General features: G+C 24.7%; 1 long non-coding RNA gene across 1 annotated transcript; it reads left to right on the top strand.

Annotated features, from left to right (window-relative positions):
* Positions 1–3,917: 3,917 nt before the first annotated feature.
* On the top strand, positions 3,918–4,659 carry LOC147658643 (uncharacterized). The gene is made up of 2 exons (XR_015293415.1): positions 3,918–4,122; positions 4,214–4,659. It is a non-coding gene; the product is annotated as an uncharacterized LOC147658643 (long non-coding RNA).
* The last annotated feature ends 9,473 nt before the right edge of the window (positions 4,660–14,132 follow it).

The following is a 14,132-nucleotide window of genomic DNA, read 5'->3' as shown; positions in this document are numbered from 1 at the left end:
TAATAATCATAATCACTTGTATCAATCAAATTATATGTTACTCGAAAGAATATTTAAAATTTTTCCACGTGAAATAATAATTTCGTTTCTATTGTTAAAAACTGATAATCTTAAAAAAGGCTTATTCAAAGATTTATGTTACGTTAGAGTTAAAACGTATCGTTGAAATTTTAATGATACGTTCATTTTATGTTGATTAATTTTTATAAATAATACAATCGATATTGCCTCGTAATATAATTAGATAATAATCATTGGAAAAAATTAAATTGTTAAATCGGATAACGATTTCTCAAAAGCAAACAGATTTTATAAATTCTGCATGTGAGATAACATAAAATAATTAATTACATGATTCATTTCGTTAATAAATATATACATATATATATATGTATCTTTCTCTTTAACAGTTTATACTGTTCTTGAATGATTTTCAGCATAATGTTATTACAAAATTGTAAAATCTACATCAATGTGCACGCTTTTATCGAATTAAGTACATTCAGAGGGGATTGATTTTGAATGAAACAATGCACTTTATTTCATCTTTTATCGCGACATGTCCGCATTTATAGCATCTACTCCTATAAAATTTACTATTACAATAGAAATGCGATCTATATTTATTCGTTCGAGAAATTTATCGACGAATATTTGGATCAAATTATTACGATTATTTCATTATATTCGTTCGATTTATTTGATAAGTATAAGGATAGAAACAAGAACAGGTAATAAGTGATTTTCATAAAGAGGATATAAACGATACACTGTGTTTAGCTATTGATTATATAATACATTATATTCCATATTTATTTAAACAATGGATTGTTTGATATTGAAATAATGAAATATATTATACAAAATATCAATAACAATCAAAATAAATCAAATATAGAATATAATATATCCATGATAAAAATTATGATTACGTGAAAAGAAATAATTTCAAAAAATATCGATTTTATTAATTTATATGCGTTTATTTTTGAGATGATATTAATAAACTTTTCCTAATTACTTTCTTATAAATATATACAGATAATGTGTAAATAAAGTATGGTAATTGATGAAAATAATTTTTAATTAATCTGATCTACCTTAACCACGACTATAAGATTTCTTCGATTTCGAATTTTAATTAATGAATTCGTTTCTACTTTGCAAAGCAGTTTTAATAATAATTTCGACAATAGTTCTCGATATAATTTCGATATAATTTTTAAATTATCGTATTTCAAAGGTATTAAATTTAAATTTCTTTTTCCCTCCATTCTCTCTTAAGGATACTGTTATACTAAAACTTTTTCCTAATTGATTCACACGAGATATTGTTAAGTTGATATTCGACTCATATTCAAAAATTTGTATCAACAAAGTTCAATCCAATTCAAAATTACTTTCATCATATCCACTTCTTTTTCTGAAAATTTTCAAAAGGACAATTTCTTTAAATTATTACATTCCATCGGAAATAGATTCATAGAACTTTACCTCTTCCGTTCCTCTTTCTCCATTCATTTTTCATTTCAATTTCTCTTCTTCTTTTTTTAATTTCCACCGATTCGCCAAAACCGACGCTATTGCAAAAGAAGAGAGTAGGAGAGGAAAAAGAGACCGAATGGAAAAAGGAAGAGGGAGACAAAGAGAGAAAAGTAAGCTGTTCAACCGTGTATTTTCGATAATTATTCGACAGTCGATTTGCGTGCGGATGCAGCGCAGGGTGATACGCGGAATGGAGGGTGGTCGGTGAGGCTGGTGTGTGGAGGGAGGGGAGGAGGATTTCGAGAGTCGCGTTCAACCATCCGGAAGCTATGAATATATTATTTGACGGGCAGTTTCGGTAGTCTCCGATCGGATGGAGCATCGATCATGGCTGGCGCATCCCTTTGGGCCATTTTCATGCGTCAGAATGCGACACACCTCAATCGAGCGGCTGGCCCGAAATGGGGAAAAAAAAAAAGAAAAAAAAAAAGGAAGGAGAAAAAAGAGAGGGGGAGAGAGAGAGAGAGAAGAGAAAAAGTGGCTTTAACCGGCGAAATACTTGTATGAAAAGCGCGTGACCTGATTTCTGGCAGCCGGAAAAAAAAAAAAAAAAAAAAAAACACCGCGGAGTCCGCAGGATTTGCTTGTTACCGGTCGAGCAAAGTTTGAACGCGTGGGTCAACAGGTAGGGCCAATGCACCAGCCAAGCTTTTGCGACCGGGTAAACAATTTCGTCAAAATGAAATTCTATCATTGGAGGATTACTTAAAAGGGAATTGGCCATTTTCGAGTGTTCTGGAATTATTATATCGTTGTTGTTTTTCTTTTTCTTTTTTTTCTTTTTTTTTTACCCAAGCGGATAAATTAATTCAATTATATAGGATAAACTCGTAATTCGTAATAAATTTACGTGTGAAATTTCACGAATGATCTTATTATATAAATATTTTGTAGTGTTGTAGTTGCAGTTTGTAAAATTTCATTGAAATTTTAAAAACAAAATTGTAATGTAATGTTGCGCGGAAAGGATTGAATTAATAAACTCTAATGATTTTGTATTGTTTTTAATCGTTCTTTTTTTTTTTTTTTTTCTTTTTAAGACAGATTGATAGGTAAGGTTAAAAGTGTATAAGGATGTTAGGTAAATTTGATATGTATAATAAATCCAAAAAAAAAAATTATTTTTCTTTATTATGAAAGAAAGAACAATGAAAAATAATATAATTGGAAAAAAATATTTGTCTAGGAGAAGTGTTGGTAAAAGGTATATATATTCATTCATTGTAAGTTGATAAAAGATAGAAATTATTTATATTATGACTATTACTTTCACTTTTATATATTTTACGACAATTATTAACTTATCAGGATAATGTAATTGTTTCTCGTATTTTCATTTTGCAATTTTTTGCTTTCTCGAATTAATTTATTTCCATAAAATTGTCCATAAACTTTTTTTATGACGTTTAGATTGGATTAATTAATTAATTAATTATTTTATAATTTTCTTATTTCCTAAGTAATTCTATTGCATTCTGTTACAATTGCAAATCTATCATTGTTGGAATTTTTAAAATTTTTGAAATTTTCAAATCAATTTTCTAAAATTAAAAATTCAAAAATATTATAATATGTGAATGTATATTTTCGAATTCACATTTTGATATAAAATTCACAATTTATATTGAAAAATGCAAATCTATATCATACATATAAAATTGTGGATATTTTTCTTTATTTATTATTTATACAAAATCATCGCAACCAATATGTAACTTATAATTTATAATATTGATTCTACTAAATAAAATCTATTTTGAATAAAAATGTATCGAATAAAAATTTGATATTTTCAAAAATATGTAAATCAATGTAGCGTGTGTTTTATCTATCTGCTTATATGTTCTATAAATTCTGAAACATTACTTAAAATTTAATATTTTTAATGAAAGTATAATCGATATGAATAACTATTGCTTCGAATATCTCTTACATCTCTTTATAAGTTTCCTTTTTAATTACTTTAAAACTTAGACAATATTGAAATTGTATGAAAACAATTACTAAAAACAAAAAAATGTAGCATTCATTTAAAAAAATGAGATGTACCTTAAAATTTTCGTCACTTTTAAAAAAAATTAAGTAATTTGTATATTGGTATCCTCCTGATACTATATAATTCTCTAAAAAAAGTTTTTCGATCTTTAAAAATAATATTCAAGATGATCAAAGATTATTGATAGATATTAATTAACATCTTGTGTAGATATTAATTAACTAAATTATAATAAGTGAATTGAAAATTAATATGAATAATTAGAATTTTGAAACATTATTTGTTAACTAAACATTGTTTTTATTAATTAAATTATTTTTATATGACAAGAAAATTTTAATTTCATCTACAAATGTCGGTGCATATCCATTTTTAGAACAGATTCGCGTTTCAAAACTTATTACACATACAATTATGAAAAACAAAAATATTATTATTTATTAAAATCACGGATAACAAATAGTTTAAATTACAATACAGGTAAATTTAAATAAAGCGTTAATGCGTAACAAAAGGTGGATGGAAAAAATGGAAATTCACTGAAAGTTGAAGAACAACTTGGTATTTACGTAGTCAATGAGGTAGATACCTTCTGAACGACTTTTTAAATCTTTAATTAACTTCGTCCTCTGACATTTAATTAAGCTTTAAATGGTATTACGTTCAAACTAGCAAGCACGTTCCAAGCGGCTTTCAAATCATCCGCGGAAGTAATCTGAAAAGTTATGGAGAAACATGGAAACTTAATCCTTAAGTTCGTGTCAAATGTTTTTCTGTGTGCAAATGAAAAATCTTAAAAAGTAACCTAACCTTAAAAATATTACATCGAACAAATTTAAAACTTTCTTTGCGTTTTGTTTTTGAAATGAATAAACTTAAGCTTCATTGAATAATTAATTTAATTTAACGTATCGAATGAAATATTATTTTATATAAACATTTGGATGTGAAATAATTATGATAGGTTGATTGATTTAAAATTTTTTTCTTTGTTAATTATTTTTTAACATAACCTGTAAATGTTATAAGAAAACTCGAAAATTTTTATTTTGTGTATTGTTATTATGTATTTTTACGTCTTGTTTTTGAAATGAATAAACTTAAGCTTTGTTAAGTAATTAATTCAGTTTAATCTCATGTTAAACAGAATATCACGTTAAAGGATATATATAAATATTTAGATGTATTGGTGTACTTTCATTTGATTACTTTAAGATTCTTTTTCTTTGATAATTATTTTTAAACATAATTAAAAACGTAATTTATATCAGTTATGTTTTTTTTTTTTATTTTTTATCTTCAATATCTTCATTTTCTTCTTCAGATTTCTTTCTTTGTAGATTATTCTTAAATATAATTACATAATTCCAATTATGTTTTATATTTCCTTGTTCCATTGCTATCTTATTATTTTATTTTTGTTTTATTAGTAAACTATTATATTTATTTAATTTAGGGATTGAAAAGTATCAATATAACAGATAAAAATTATTTATTTTGTATATGTTACGTATTTATTGGTAATACAATTATTAAGTCCAATTATAATATTTATTACAGAGGAAAGTATATTATTTTAAAATAACATAAAAATAATTATACAGGATGATAAAATAAGATTTTAATAATGACAAATATAATCAAAAATAAATTAACGATAGCAAAATTTATTGGAAAATTATTAGTCACGATACTAATGTATGCTGATATAGATTCAATGCTTGTTTATTAAACAAGTATTTTCAGTATTTGTATAATATTTCCATACAAATTCCATCTCATTGACATTTGAATAATGACATATTTGTTCATTGACATTTACATCATATTTTATATGAAAATATTGATTACCAATTTTTTAATTGCATTTATTAAAATTATATTCTTCTTATTGAAAAAAATTAATCGTCAAAAATTTTTTGATTAAAAATATTACCAATAGTTATTTTTTCATCGAAATTTAATTACATAATTTTCTTTGATACACATGAATGCCTATCATGTTAATTAAATATCATTATCGATTAAATCATGTTGGTGTTAGATCTGAGATTATATTCAAATATCAATTTCGTGTCCAAGAGAATTTTAATAGTAAATCATTGATTGATGATCAAATATTTATTTTAGTCGTTTATTATGATATTACATATATATCTATAGGATAAATAAAAAATTTAATTGTTTATCATAATCAAATCTCATTCATTAAACTATAATATTGAATATTTAAAAAATTTTTGTTATTAGAAAAAATTATTGAAGAATATATAACTAATTTTTAACAATAAAATAAAAAAGATCAAATAAGAAAGATCAATCTATGTTTTTTCTATTCTATTACTCAGATATTTGAAAGTTTTTTAAAAATTTAAAATATTTATTATATTTATCATTTTGCTATAAAGAAAATTTATATTTTATTTTTCGTTAACAAAATCCACGTTTGCTTACATAAAATTTAATGAAGATGATATCGAAATTATTGTAAATTATCGAAATAAAAAATTGATTTATTTAAATTTCTCTTTTTACCTCTCTTTTTGTAGAATTGGAAAAATAAAAATAAAAATAATAAAATGAAAATTCCATGGAAATTTAAAAGCTTCACAAAATTAACAACAATACAAATTTAATTATTTGAATTAATTAAGAAACAAATCTTATCGAATAAAAAGTTTTCAATCAGAAAGAGCCAAATTTGTGAATATAAAATAACTAGATATTACATAATTTTAAAATATGAATATTTATTACAAACATAGAAATGAATTGCAAAAAAATAAATTAATATTTTATATTCTAAGATATATAGAACATTGTTAGATAATTTAAATACATACATACATTATTTATTCTATATTCGAATAATGGATCATTTTGATAACTGAATAATCATTTAGAATTAAATTAGATAAGATTAAGTTTGGTTAAGATAGATTAGGTTTTTAAATTAAATACTTATTTAAATTATTGCAAAATATAATCTAATTTTGAATGAGAATTTTAACATCGATAGTTCCATTGAAATTAACATTAATCAAAATTTGATATATATATTTTACAGTGTTAATAATATCCACAATTAAAATATTTAATTTATTGTTGTTAATTAACTTCTTGATTTGTATCTTACGTTTATATTTGCCAATTTTTAATGTTTCATTTTTTTATATTAAAATTTTTCAATGATAAATTTCCCTCTTTTAATGCACATAATTTTTTTAAAAGTATCAAAAAATTTTATACACTTCTTTATATGTGAGAAGAACATTCGAATTCGATTTTAAAGAATAGTTTATTACAATATACAATTTACTTTTTCATTCAACAAAACAATTCAACGAAACATTATTCAAATTACAATCAATCGTTAAACTTTAAATTGGCGTGCAACAAATATTATTTAACACTGCATTTAGTCACTTAATTCTGAATCATTTTACACACTTATCAGATCGCACAATCATGTAACAATAATCGTGTAACAACCTAATATAATTGGAATAATATTTCAATATTGAGATCATTCTGCATATATAAATAATATTGAGCAACGTTTGAATATTTACTGTCATTCAATTTTTTTTTTTTTTTTTTTTCAAAATCATCCTACGATCGAACTTTTAACCAATAATGGATATAAATGCAAGCTGTTTTGCAGATCGAAGGAACACGTTTCTGTCGTACGAAACGCATTCCCTAGGCGGTACAGTTCATCCAGATATCACGATAGGAGGTCCCGCTCGTTGTAATCGGGTAGAAAACTCAATCGCGATCTGACTTTCGCATCAGTAGTTCCACTCATTGTTATTGATTCGATTTTGAATAGGTGGTTACGGATAAAGAGAAAAGATTTGATTTTTCGGTGCACCGCGGGCAAACAACAATCCTGTGAGACAGATTACCCATTTCAAAAAAAAATTCCTTTTCGATAGAGATATTCGTAATTCGTTCGAAATTCTTCTATTTTCTTTTTTTTTTTTTTTTTTAATAATTATATCGTATGCAAGGTGTTTCAACTTAGAAACATTTAATTTTTAGGAATTATTTAAATTTAACTTGGATTATCTTGATCCATATGTATATATCTGGAAACTAAACTTTATCGAAATAAATGTTTTGATATCCTTGGTGCGGCATCAAAAATCAAAGAGTGTCCTCGATGGCGGATATTGATTTTTGATAAATACAAAAAAAAAAAAGTTTAAAATTGCAAAAAATGCAACGAAATGTAAAATGGTTTTGCACGTTGATGATGATACATGTACACATGAAGGAAAAAATTATGTGGAAAATTTGTTTTCATCTTTCTTGAAAAAGATCATAACGCAACCGTATGAATCAATCGCCATAGAATAAGAAATCTTTATGATGCATACGTTCAGATCAGTGCCATTGAACGTTAAACAAAAATTGTTTAGAAAGATACTATTTGAAGTTGATCTTGTCATTGTACCAAGATCATAAAGTTTTTTAATTTATTGCGATTAATTTACTTTTTTTTTTTAATAGGAATTTTCATGATTAATTTAGATTCCCGAGAAGAAACAAACACTTTTTATTGTTATCGATTTTTCCAACTTGATCTTCTGGTTTTAAGATATTTGATTTGAGAATTTATGGTTATTTTCTTCGATTATTTTGAATGTCATTATATGTATATGAATTAATGATAAATCAATAATTAAAATTATATTATAAAATTGACCAAAAAGTATTTATTATCTTTTAACATAGTCTTCTAGCATTTATCAGAAATTAAGTATTATATATAACATAATAAATGTCTAAAATTAAATTTCTTCTGTGTATACAAGTCACGTAAACTATCGATAGATTAAGTACTTAACATCAATAAATTCAATAAATATAGTAACAAATTAAATTTTAACATTAAGCATTATATATAAAATATACTATGTAATTTCTTGTAAACTGACAAATACTATTATCAAATTTCTTTTTGTTTTTTGGTACAAATAGTATAAGCAGAATAGTTATAGACAAACGAATAAAGTTAATTATTTTAAGAAATTTTTAAAACAATTTACTATAACAAACTTGTGAATAGATTTTTTAAATTAAGACAAATCAAATAAATGAGAATTTAGAGCAACTTTTGTATTAAAGTATTAAATAGCATAAAGATCTCAAATAAATGACAATAAATTTAATTTTTTTCTTTTAGCAATTACACATAAATTCTATACAATCACAATGTCAAATTTTAGTTTTCTTAAGTTTTTTTCTTCTTTTTAAATTTGTACTAGACAAATGATTGAAATTTCATTATTTATTAATAATATTAATAAATTCCAAGTATTTCTCGTATTATTATTTATTCGTCATTTTACTTGTTTGCCATTACATCACAATCAAATATAACATTCAAATTTCCATTAATATCTGAAATTACGATTAATGCACAATAAGTTATATTTTTTAGTTCCTTCAAATTAGATGAATTTCATTGAAATACAAAAACATCCCATTGTGTCAAAAAAAAATATAAAGGATACCAACTATCATTGTGATCTTCATTTTCTTCAAATCTTAATTATCGTCAAAAATTTCATCATTATGATCTTGCCTCACATTCTCATGTTGTATCTCATATTTGTATTTTAATAGCGAATAATTAATTAATAAACAAAATAAGCATCGGTGAGAAAAGGGCACCACAAAATTTTTTACAATAACATTTTATCTTACAGTTACGTTTTATATTGAATTCCTTACACCAGCAACAATGTTATCGAATTAAGAGTATATTGTCATTCAAAAAAAATTCAAAGTAATTGTTTTATCTGAAGAAATATCTTTGACGATAATCAAAATAATCTTATTCGTCCGAAAACTGTCCAACTTCTCTTCGAAATATTTCTTTCTCAGATTTCATAAATTTCCCAGGCTCTTTGTGCTAGGGCCTCTTAATGCTCTACTCTTGACTCTGAATCAAAATTCGAACGCGTGAGAGGTCGCCAGATTCGAACCGTTCTAAATATGAAACTGTATGAAATCTTTGAAATCCAACAGAAAGATAGATATAAAGCATCTGTCTGCTGCAAATTAATCGAAAGACTCTTCGCGTGATCCTGCTTTTCTAGGGCACGTGCTCATAAGTATCGGTATTTCGGGGAACGTTAATACCTCACTATCCAGACGGATAGAGAGAGAACAGAGCGAAACATCCACTCCTGTACATTGTTTGCGGCTTGGAATCAATAAAAGCATAGCTTTAGGCGACGGTGGTCACCATGGCAACCAGAGACCCATCCGTGTACCTTGTTTCTCTCCCTTTCTCTCTCCCTCGTGTTCTCTCTTCGTTCCTCACCTCTCTCTCTCTCCTCACTCTTTCTCTCCGTCACATATACACGTGCACGCACCTTCTCCTCCTCGTTCTTCTCCACAATTCCTCTCTCTTTCTCTCTAGTTCTCTCTTTTCGCTTCTCCTCGAACATGTACACGTACCGCACTATTCTCCTTCATTCTCTTTTCCCGATTCACGAACATATCCACTTCCCTTTCTACTTTCCTTCCTACTTTCAAAACTCGGTCCTCTCTATTTCATCCCCTTTCCCCCGTTTCTCTTCTTTTTCTTTCTTGTTTTCTTTTTCGAGTTTAATCCTTGCACACGTAACGTCCAATCCTCTGTTTTCTTCGCTGTCTCCATTTTCGCGTACTTTTTCCACTCTGTATCTTCCCCCCTCTCCGGTTTTTCATTTTCCTTTGCTCATCCAACCTTCAATCATTTTTTTTTTTTTTCCCCCTTTTTTTTTCTCCTTTCTACTCTCCTTTGAACACACCGTTATGCCATATTTTTTTTTTTTTTTTTGCTTTCTCGTTCTTATTCCTCCATATATTCCAACGATTCTATATTTCCATTCGTTAAGTCCAGTTTTCGTATCTGATCACCTTTTCTTCCCCAAGATCACTTCATTTTCCACGCGCACATCATATTATTCCGTATTATTTTCTAATTGCTACATGTTATTAATTATTATACAGTTATTATATAATTATTAGGGAATATTTTCTTTTTTTTTTTTATATATATATTTTCTATGTCTTTATTCATTTTCTAACATCTCTTTTCAAGTTATCTAGGGAAATTGTTTTCACTTCTTCTTATGCGGCCTCTATTGTGTTTTTAAAACTTAAACGAATTCATATTTTTCAAAATAATCGAAATAATCATACATATTTATCATTTTATCGTTTACACAATGTTACATATACATATTTTGAGAAATGAAAAAGTTTTTCTTCGATATTATTTTTAAGATATGGAAATGAATAATAATTCAAAAGAAGAATCTTGGGAAAAGGATGATTAGGAAAGTGGAAAAAAATAAAAAATTTTATTTCTATTCATAATCATTATAACTTCTTTGAAAATGTGTGAAAATATATAATAATTGTAAGTATAAATTATCACACACAATTTTATATCTTAACCATCAGAATACATCTGTTTTATCTAATAATGTTTTTTTTTTTTATTTTATTATTCAATATATGTAACAAATGAATACGATATTACAAAATGATTTAATTGTTTGTCTTACTTTTGATCTTGTCTTATCTTTAAAAAAAATGCAACCACAAAAAATTTATATAAATCAATATATTATTTAGAAAAGATAATACAAATTTTTTTTTCTGTCACTTTTCACGTTGTGTTTATCATTTTCAAGAAAAATACTTTTTTAAGATATACATTTGTACATTCTCTTATCTCTAAAAAGAACGATAAAACTTTCTTTCTAGTTGTCTAAACTATTATAACTTGTTTTTATTTCTTTTACTTGTTATTTTCTCTTTATCTTTAGAATTATCTCATTGTTATTTACTATTCAATAGTTATTTTTTTAATTTTCGAACAATTGATTTATATTTATTTTAATAAATAATCGTATCGCTGTATATATTTTACAAAAAAATTTTCTTTATCAAAATGTATATTATTGTGAATGTTATATAAATGCTATATGATTGTTAATTCTTTCGTTGTTAAGAGAATAAGATATTTCGACTTTATGATGTCATAGATATTGCGAACGAGATATCTCGCCATCATGACGCCATCTATACGATGCTACGATGGACGAGATATCTCGTGAATTTTTCATTAGTATACGAAATATTTCATCAGAAAGTTTGAAATAAAGAATTGATTTATGAAACATTTCGCTATCTATGAAAGAAGATTCAGGATCGTGCATAAAAGATACACTATTTGTAAATTAATTTTGTTTTTACGTAAAATATATAAAACGCTTACAAATATGATGTAAATGAAACATCTTTCTTTCTTTTTAAATGAAATATAATAGAATTCAATAGAAAAAAAAATCTCATTTGACATAGCAATATATGATTTAGAAAAATAATCGAGAATAGAAAAAAAATAAGATATTTCCATTTTTAAAAAAAATTTTTAAAAATAATTACTTGGCGAAAATATAATATATTTATTATTTAGTATTCTTTTACTGAAAATTTCTTATAAACGAATAATATATATACATATATGATTATAATATAATGATAAAAATTAGATATGTATTATATATATCGCATATAATTGCAAAAATAAAGAATATTGATAAAGGAAATGTAATAATACTAAAACTTGAAGTGAAAAATAAATTTAAGAAAAATAATAAAACGACTGACAATCAAACGTCTAAAGATAATTGATTAGATCAAATTTAAAACTAGAAAGCCCCAAACAGGATAATTTAGATTTTTCGCAAATGAATATTTTTTTAAAAAATTTTTTTATGTTATTTAAACATGGCTCAAATTGTTTTAATATTGAGAGGCTAATAAAATTGTTCAAATTGATCTTTGTGCAGCTTTAAACGTTTTTTGTATCGAACTTTTTGAACCTTAGCGATCCTCTTTATACGCAAATTTCTTGAATTTAAACTCTTAAGGGTTAAAATTGATTTCGTTTAACTCGATACTTGAATTTAAGTTTTTAAAGAGTTACAAAAAAAAAAAAAAAAAAAAAAAAAAAGGTTTGAAGAATAATAACGTTTCACAAATATACAGTTTCATTACGAAACACTCCATCGTTATAATTTGCACGCGCAAATTAATGACAGCAAAATTTCACAATTATCTAGAAGGATACAAAAAATTAAATTATTTAATGAATAAAACTTTATTAATAAATATTATTCGTGAAAATAATTATCGTAATTATTTCATTACCGCGATATTACATATTGCAGAATGTCTTTTTAAAATGGTAAAAGAATTTTACCATTTAAATTTAAATTCTCAAAGCTCTTGATTTTGCATGTCTCTCGAAATGGTCGAACCGATTTCTTTTGTTTTACACGCACACACGCAATGTCATTTGCAACAAATGCTTTTAACGAAGTTATTTTGCTTGTTACAATTATTATACGTGATATCATTTCATTTCGAAGGAACGAAATACATACACGGCAGATTGTCAATTCATATAATTTTTATTCGAGTTAATTAGTTAATTACGATACAAGCATGAAAATGTATAGGGTGTTTCGTTTAAATGGGTACGGTCGAACATTTTACAAAAGTTTAAAATTATCAAAGAAATGTTTTAGCAAGAATTATTTGTAGAACGAATAGTATAGAGGAGATTTCAAGATCAATTACATTTTTTTTTAAAAAATCGAATCTTATACCCAATTTTGAATGTATAAAGTTGGTCTATCTAAAATTCTATCTAAAAATTCGTTTATGAAAATATTAATCTATTTATTATGGAGATATTTTTTTTTTTTATTGCAATTTAAGAATTCAAAGATTGAGAGATGATAATTGCTTATAATTGATTCCGAAAGGATATATAAAAACAATACTTAGACGTTTTTTTTCATTATATCATTTTTTCATTATTGCAGAAAATAATGCAAAACAAAAGATTAAAAGTTTCAATTTTTTCATTTATTTATTTATGTTATTATCTATTTACCAAAGATTCTTTCCTCTTGTAGCCAAATATTATATCTAATATTAATCTAATTATAGAAATAAATGCTTGCATTTGTTTATTGTTTAGAAAAGTATCTTTATTAAATATGATAATATAAAAAAATAAGTAAAAAGACCAAAAATTTCTTGGTTTATATTTTCATTAATTTATTTAAAATGGAGCAGAAGAGATAATCTTTGAAGAATTTTTTTTCTTAATTTATCGATTGTCTATCTATCTACTCTCTTTTTTACAAAATTTTTATTATTGAACTAATAATTATATATTGTTATTTTTAAATAATAAAAACGATAATTTTTTTTAATTTTCTAACTCTGAATATATATTAAATTAAATACAAAATACAATAAATTTATCTTATTATTTTCTACTTCTATGTATAATAAATAAATGAAATAAAATTTTTTAATAATTATTGCATTTTTTTCAACTCGATATAGAAAAATTTAAATATTTTTTTGAATAAAAATGAATAGTTTGACGATGAAATATCAACATTTTTGTTATTGGAAATTTAATGGAATCATCAGTAAAAAAAAAAAAAAAAAAACGAATAAGGAAAGCCTATATTCATTTTCAGCCAATTTTTTATCT

Source organism: Apis florea, unplaced genomic scaffold (genome assembly GCF_048593485.1).
Source record: "Apis florea isolate Af1SG1 unplaced genomic scaffold, ASM4859348v1 contig_1794_pilon, whole genome shotgun sequence".
NCBI classification, from domain to species: Eukaryota; Metazoa; Arthropoda; class Insecta; order Hymenoptera; family Apidae; genus Apis; species Apis florea.
This window is presented reverse-complemented; position numbering and strand designations above follow the sequence as displayed.